Source organism: Octopus bimaculoides, chromosome 14 (genome assembly GCF_001194135.2).
Source record: "Octopus bimaculoides isolate UCB-OBI-ISO-001 chromosome 14, ASM119413v2, whole genome shotgun sequence".
NCBI lineage: Eukaryota > Metazoa > Mollusca > Cephalopoda > Octopoda > Octopodidae > Octopus > Octopus bimaculoides.
In genome coordinates, this window is record NC_068994.1 from 21,720,382 (window position 1) to 21,729,007 (window position 8,626).

The window sequence follows — 8,626 nt, forward strand, 5'->3', positions numbered from 1 at the left end:
TTGCCATCCGGTTTCACCAGTCCTCAGTCAAGTCGTCCAACCCATGCTAGCATGGAAAGCGGACATTAAACGATGATGATGATAATGATGATGATATATGGATATAGGACGTCAAAAAACGTAAACAACATGAAAAACGAGAACATGTAATACAAAAATATGAAAAACGAATTTTTTTTGCAAACAACAGAAGAAACAAATAGAAAACCGAGACAGGCAACATAAAGAATAATCCCTTCATCAGTTGTCCACTGTTTTATCTACTCTGCATTTCGAGCGTTAGGACAAGATGCGTCTTCGTCAAAACAGTCGCTCCTGCAAGGAAAATTAAATAAATTTTGGGATTTGCGGCGGGTCAAATTTGGCAACAAAAAGAGGACAGTTAAAACAAACAGTAAGGGCTGTTAAACCATAACGAGGTGAAATTGCGAACGCTGGAGAAACAAGCTCCTCTGTCACCTATGCCAACTGGAAACAGTTACCGCATGCTGGAACATCTGGCTAAGAGGCACAACTTGAAGATAAAGCAGATCCCTGCGGTTGGTAACTGCTTCTTTCATGCTGTATCAGCATCTCTCACTTCAGTTGGAGAGCAGAACATCGATGAGCCCGACATACGACAAAAGCTCATTGACTATCTTGAGACAACATCTGACAAGCAGTACTACTTTGGCTTTTTACAACTTAACAACAGCCTACACCAGTCATCTGTGCATGAAACCTTAAGTCAGCAGTCGGAAATGGCGCATGGGCAAACAACCTGGCAGTCCAAGAAGTTGCAGATATGTTGAATCTCAACATCGAGGTCATCAACGCCATCACTCCTGAATGGCCTCAAGATATTCATCCCCGAGGACAAAGAAGGGAGAGGACAATATCAATTGGGCTGATGGGTGAGGAGCATTATGTGGTACTAGATGATGCCAAGTCTCGGTTCACTCGGGAAACAGAAGGTAGAAAGAAAAAACGCGCTGGAAGATGAAGAAGACAGGATTCACTTTGAGCAGACAAGCAAACTGTGAGGCATTCCATATGATACATTGCTGCAAGAACAGGTAGCTGACGGTGACAGCACCTTTTCTGCGGCTCCAGGGGAAAACCAAAAGCCCTGCCCTTTCCTCACAGACAGAAACTTTGAAGAGCTGGCAAATCCTTCCAAGTATTCTCTTGGATGTGGAGGACTGTCTGAGGAGAGAGAAAAAAAGATAACGACAAGAAAATACTTCAATTAGCGGCTACTGAACAAATACGGGAGATTTGCCAGCGATATTGACTACCTTCTTGCAGCCCAGTATGCTATAGAAGCCAAACAAGTCCGCGATGATATTCAAATATCTCTGAGGCAGACACGAGGACAGACATTTCAAAACAGAAAGGTAAATGCTGGACTTATGAAGATCACTGACAATGTTCAGGCTATGCTTCGCACCGACACCGCTTTCAAGTTCACGAAGGACATTCAAGGTTCTCTTGTATACTGGGATACTGTATTGCTAGATTTGCTTGCCATGATGCCTGTCAGCAGCTGACATGCAGTGGCCAGAAGTCATCAAAAGTATAGCTCATCAGTCTGGAAAAGAGCTGACAGCTGATGACATCAAGAAAATGCCGTGAGAGCAAAAATGCAACTGGCTCAGATGCAACCCAGTTACAACAGCCCGACAGTTCAAACACAGGTTGGACATATTCTTCAAAGAATTCATCGGTGGAAGGGCACATCCCATTGGCGTGCTAGTAGACTACATAATACGCATCGAGTTTCAGGCAAGAGGTTCTCCACACGCGCACACCATTTTGTGGATACAAGATGCGCCGATACTTGATGTGAACATTGATGAAGAAATCACTACATTCATCGACCAGCACCAGACGTGCGTCATTCCAGGGGAAGAAGAGAGCGATTTGAGACAGATCGTTCTCTCTCTTCAGAAGTATGTGCACTCAGTAACATGCCGAAGAGGTGGATCATGCAGATTCCATTACCCCTCTTCTGAAACTGTGATTGCTCGCCAGCCTGACGTGGGCGACTTTATGGTTGCAAAGCTCATGCTCAACGCTAAAGCAGATATCTTCAAAAAAGTTAGTGATGTCATGGAAGATAAGGACGTTCCTGAGGATACTTTCTTCGAAGATTTCCTGCAAATGTCTGATGACAACCCGCAGGAATACCATGGTGTGGTCAAACTAGTGAAATCGGGGAAACAGGTGGTATTGAAGCGTCAACCTTCAGAAAGGTGGATCAACCAGTATAATCCGAAGATCCTCAAAACCTTGCGTGCCAACATGGACCTGCAGGTCATCATGGACCCATACTCGTGCATCATGTACATCACCAGTTACATGATGAAAAGTGAGAGGGCTATGAGTGAACTACTGAAAGAAGTAGCTGAAGAAAGCAGAAGTGAAGACTTGAAATCAAAACTGAGAAAAGTAGGATCAGCTTTTCTGAACAACAGGGAAGTTAGTGCTCAGGAGGCTGCTTACAGGATCCTCTTCCTGTCACTGAAGAGGGACAGTCGAAAAGTGGTGTTTATCAACACTGCTCCAAAAGACAAACGTGTGTCCATGCTTAAGCCGCAGAAGATCCTCCAAGGTATGGACGAAGATGATGAAGATATCTTTTGTACGTCATCCCTTGACCGCTATGCCATGCGACCTGATGTCCTCGAAGATATGTGCTTTGCAGAATTTGCATCCACTTACACAATTGGAGGAAAAGATGCAGCTGACCACATCCCTGATGTTTTACACAGAAGTGATGATATCGAAGGTGGTGACAATAACTTAGATACCGCAGAAATTGTAGACAAACTCCCGAAAGTTATCACTATGCCACTACATCATAAGGTTCCACAAAGAAAAGAAGGAAGGAGAAGGCAGATACAGGAACCTGTTGATGCTTTACTATCCATGGTGAGATGAAGAGACTGATTTGAAAGCTGACTATCCATCTACCAAGAACACTACGAAAGCGTTGAAGCTACTATCCATTCTAACGAAGCCATGTTCAGTGTTAACACTGATGAATTGGACAGAGTCTATGACGATTTGAAAAGGATGGGACCTACCGAGGATGCCTGGGATACTGTGGCCCCAAATGTGGAGTTCCAACATGCGTAAGAAGAAAACGAAGGTGTTGTACAGGAAAGGGAGCTCCCACAGGAAGATCAATTAAGAAATGTCGACCTAGCTCCAGAGGTGTCAGGTAATCGCTCAGAGCTTCATGTTCGTTTCGTTGGAACCGACCTCCTCAACTACATCCATCGCCGGCTTCAAGACATCTGTGGGAACTCTGACCCAGATTCCCGATTTGGAGAAGTCAGTGTGATGGCCGTTGGGGATCTCTACCAACTGCAACCTGTAGGCCAGAATCACGTCTTTGGCCTCCCGAGAGACAACTACACCCGCTTGCATTGATCTCTGTAGGAGGAAAATTTCAAATTGATGGAACTCACAGAGAGCATGCGACAAAAGGAAGATCAACGTTTTGCCTAATTGTTGATGAGTGTCAGGACAGCTACCTGCACGGAAGATGATATAACCTTGCTTAAGACCAGAGTCATCACCAAAGGAGACACTGACTACCCAGCGCACGCCCTTCACGTGTTTAAGACGAACAAAGAGGTTGAAGAACACAACATAGAACACCTCAAGCTGCTTGACCCGACTTATGACGTCAAAGCTATCGACAAAAAGAAAGACGTCCAGATTGGCCTTGTTGATGTTGCCATTTACACTAAGGCGTCAGGCACTGGCGGCCTCAGTGAAGTAGTGTCTGTAGAAGTTAGCGCTAGAGCGATGATAACTGTCAACATAGACGTCTCTGACGGTCTGGCAAATGGCGTCTGTGGCACAGATGTTGGGTTCGACAACACCGGTAGTGACGTTCATACAATCCTCGTCAAATTTAACAGTGAACGGGTAGGTAAGCAGGCCATCGCTGACAGCCAGTACAAGAGGTCATTCTCGGGAGTGGTTCCCACCAAACGACTGGATGTTCAGTTCTATATCGGGAGGAGTAGACGATCTGTGGAGGCAAAACGTTTGCAATTTCCTCTCTCAATGGCCTGGGATTGTACTATACATAAAGTCCAGGGCAAGACCATGGATAAGATCGTTGTTGCCATGCAAGGAAAAGGTTCCTTCATGCCTGGCCAGGCGTATGTTGCTTTGAGTCGTGTCCGACACTTGAGTGGCCTCTTCTTGCTTGGATTTGATGTCAGTGCAATCCGCACTAGTCCATCTGTTGTTCGTGAAATGGACAGGCTTCGACAGCAAACGTTGTCTGAAGCTATGCCTTCTGCTCCTCCCACAGTTACTCATGGATGACTGCAGATCAGACTGCTCAGTATCAGGTCCTATTTTGAACATGAACAAGACTTGAAAGCGGACAACACTCTTCAAAATGTTGATGTGTTTTGTTTCGTAGAAACATTCTTGAAGCAGAATCAACAAGTAGCATCCATCATACCGCAGTCGAAGATCACTAGAGCAGACAGGCCTGCTGCATTGAGGTGTGGAAGTGGCGTGATGACTTGCCAAGCAGGAGATCGCCCCCACGGATATACATTTGAATGTCAGTGGCTTAGAGTACACCGCTATCGGGGTGACCATCTCGTCAACAAAAATCAATATCATCACCATTTACAGATCTCCTTCCGTACCAATTGCTCCTTCCTCACCAGCCTGCATCATCTTATAAGATCTTTGCCAAGGAATCATCTGACCATCGTCCTTGGTGATTTCAACGTGGATCTCCTTGATTCCCCTAACCATGAGATCTTGGCAATTAGTCCAAAAACCCACCACCGACTATGGAAGCCTGCTAGATCATGTTTTATGTGAACCAGGATCGGTGTCCACAAGTCACCATAACCGACTGTTACTTTTCCGACCATGGTGTTATGTGTGTATCACTCAAGTTTTAGGTAATTGTTGTTTCTTTTAGTTGTATAGTGAAACTAGCTTGTTGTTGTCATTGATGTATTATAACTGCTTCAGATGATTCTTGTTTTCAGGGGTTTAAAAAAAAAATCATATGGCTGTGTTACTTTTTTTACCCCCGCCAAGGAGGTTATGTTTTTGCCGGCGTTGGTTTGGGAAATTGGACGATTTTCAGCATGCGTGTGGAAATGAGCTGCTTAACGGAGGTCTGCACTCTCCGAGTGCTTTTCTAGTTATTATTATTATTATTAATATTATTATTATTATTATTAAGCTAGCACATGCTAATTAGCAGGACTGTTATCTTGAGGTTTGGAGAATCTCTCCTGAACATATATAGTTTAAGTGTGCACAACTCTCTCTCTCTCTCTCTCTCTCTCTCTCTCTCTCTCTCTCTCCCTCTCGCGCACGCGCACACACACACGCACGCGCGTGCGCACATACATACATAGACCTAGCTCTTGACGGGTCTTGGGTATGACTTTAAGCTGCATCCAGCTGTGGGGCCCTGGTACAAGAGTTCCAGGGTTTTGGGAAGTGCGGTGCGACCTCAAAACCACTATTGTTCGCAGGTTTACACTGACCCGGAGGTAGTAGCGCCTATAAGGGTCCCAGTTATAGGTTAACTAGCATGTTGACTAAGCTCTGTCTTATCCTCCTTTCTCTGTCAAATCCAGCATCTGGTGGCTGCCCTGGCCATACGCCCTCTGCATCTGTCTGACATTTGGCAGCAAGTTGTGCGTTTTGTGCAACTCTTAGCTACAACAGGACAAAGTCATGCAGGCTGGCTGTAAAGGCACTCCACTACGTATAGTGGACGTCGTAGCTCGCTCCAACCCCAGTCATCCAGAATCGTCTTGCCAGCGGACCAGTCGCGGATAAGTCAAGTTGTGTGGTGAAGGATTGCACACCCTTTTCATCACTGGAAACAAATCTTTGTGCAGACTTGGATTCATCTCAGCCTTCTTCCTTCATTTTCTTCCTCCTCTTTTTTTCTGCTCTCAAGTCCATGAGCAACTGGTGACGATGGCAAGTATGGATGATGCTGGAAGCTTATAGCTTGAAACTTGCACGATGGTAGCATGAATAAGGTGGTTGCTGAAGTGTGCACCTGGGGATAACAGGCTTCTTTGGTCCTGCTCATGTGTGTAGGTAACCCTATTTAGAGAAGGCACCGCTTACCTCATCCAGAGGAACAGCCTAGAAAAGGTGGCCCAAACGAAGCTTGCCCCGTTCTACCGGTCAGGAAACCGCGCCTGACAGGTCACCCCTCTAATGCAGTCAAAACTTCAAGAAATTATCAACTGCTTTCTGGAATGTCAGAACTTGACTTGATCTTCCTAACTCAGATTGATCTCATCGAAGAACTACTCTGGTTGCATTCGACCTTGAAACGCTACAACGTGGGCACAGTGGCTCTTAGTGAGAGGCGCTTTTCAGAGGGAGACTCTCTCACTGAATAGGGAGAAGGATACTAATTCTACTAGAAGGGTGTCCCTGATGGCAACGACAGAACTCATGGACCTCCATTGCAAATAAGATGGCAAAACTTCCTGTTGGACTGCACGAAAGATCTCATCACGCTGCGGTTCGCTTACTCCAAGGGCCAATTCTTCACCACCACCACTACCTGTGCATCCACTTTAGACTCTGCTATAGAAGTCAAGGACAGGTTCTACATGTCTCTGGATAACGTGATCCGAAGGATGTTCAAACCTGATAAAGAAATTTCAATCCAGGATCAGTCAAAGTAATCTCATCTGACCCAGAGTTACTGGTCACTATGGCATTGGGAAAATGAACGATAATGGTTTTCGTCTTCTAACTCTCTGTTCCCAACTTGGATTGGTCATTACCAACACGGGTTTTCCAGCTCCCAACAATCCACAAAGTCTCCTGGATGCATCCTCGATCCAAATCTTAGAACCTTCTTGACTAAGTGATTGTTCGACAAAGGGATAATAAGGATGTCTTCATCACTCGTACTATGAGGGGTGCCGAATGTTGGACACACATCGAATGATCAGATCTCTCCTTCGTCTGACTCTGAGGCCTTCAATCCGAAATCGCAGCCCTTTTCTAGTCTTGACGTTGCTGCCCCCTCCAGTCCCGAGAAGTGTACTCAGCTTTAATGCGGAATTCAAGATCACCTCCCACCTATCCCAGATCTTCTGGTTACTGATCTCACCCAAGAAGAAATCAATGACCTCTGGGACTCATTCCTCAATGTTCTGCATAACATCGCCAACGCAACCCTTGGGATAACTATGCGTCGCAATCCTGACTGGTTTGATGAATCAGCCGAGATCATGCAACCTCCCCTGTCAGAGAACAAGCTCCACGAACTCGGGCTCTGCAGCCCTATGCCAAAAATGGAAGTATGCTCATGTTACTGCACAACGTGTCATCAGGAATGCTCAAAACAATTGGTGGTTTTCAGAGGCAGAAGAAATTCAACGTTTTGCAGAAAAAAACAAAACATGAATTCTACGACTCGATTAAGAGAATCTTCGGCCCATGCAAAAAAAGTTGAGATCATCCAATGACATCTTACTGAAAGAGAAAAGTGCAATACTTCACAGGTGGGCTGAACATTTTCAAGAACTTTTGAATCGGGTTAACCCCACGGATCCTATGCCACTTAAAAGAGATTCTAGATCTTTTTATCCTGACAGAACTTGACAATCCCACAACACTTGATGAAGTTCAGCAGGCCATCTGCGGTCACAAAAACAAGTCTTTTGGCGAAGATAGGATCCCAGGTGAGATTTACAAGCATGGCGGGCATCACCTCACATCCCATCTTAACTCTGTTTCTTCTCTGTTGGCAGAAGACTAAACCTGATAAGTGAAACACTCCAATACTGTAACAATCTGCAAGCGCAAGGGAGACCCTGTAGAGTACGGCAACAACAGAGGGATCTCTCTTTTGGATAACGCCGGCAAGATCCTCTCACGTATTTTCCTCCGACATCTGTTTCATGTTGTCAACCTGGTTATACCTGAGTCCCAGTGTCGATTTCGACCAGAAAGAAGTACTTCTGACATGATATTTGTGGCCCGTCTTTACTTTGAGAAGTATCGTGAACAGCAGAGAGACATATATTACGCCTTCATCGATCTAACGAAGGCGTTTGACAATGTCAACCGTCCTATGTTATAGCGCTTGTTTCAGAAGTTTAGCTGTCTACCAACATTTCTTTCGATCGTCCAGAACTTTCATAATGGTATGCAAGCGAGTGTGACACTCGGCAGTGAGGCCTCAGAACCCCTTGATGTCCATATAAATAGGGGTAAAAAAAAAAGGATGTCTCTGCAATGTTTAACATTTACATGGTGGCTGTAACCCTTTTGGATCTAGTTCAAAACGGGGGCACCAGTTTTCATTTATGTTTTATGTAGTGTTTTTGGCACCGAAAGACTTTCAAACTTCGTATACTTATCTATTTTGTGTTATAGAACAGAAAAAAATTTTTGTATTCGAAGTTATTTCATGTAAAAAATTGTCTTATTTCGATAATTTCAACCAATCACTGACAAGTATTCAGCTGTTTACAGTTACTCCTTTGGCAGTTTAAGCGGTGTAAAGCGTATTTAATTTCCATTACTTCTGACATTTTGCAGAGAGGCAACACACGTGTGTTCGTTTTCCTTCGTTTTATTTTTAATATAATTTCGTTAA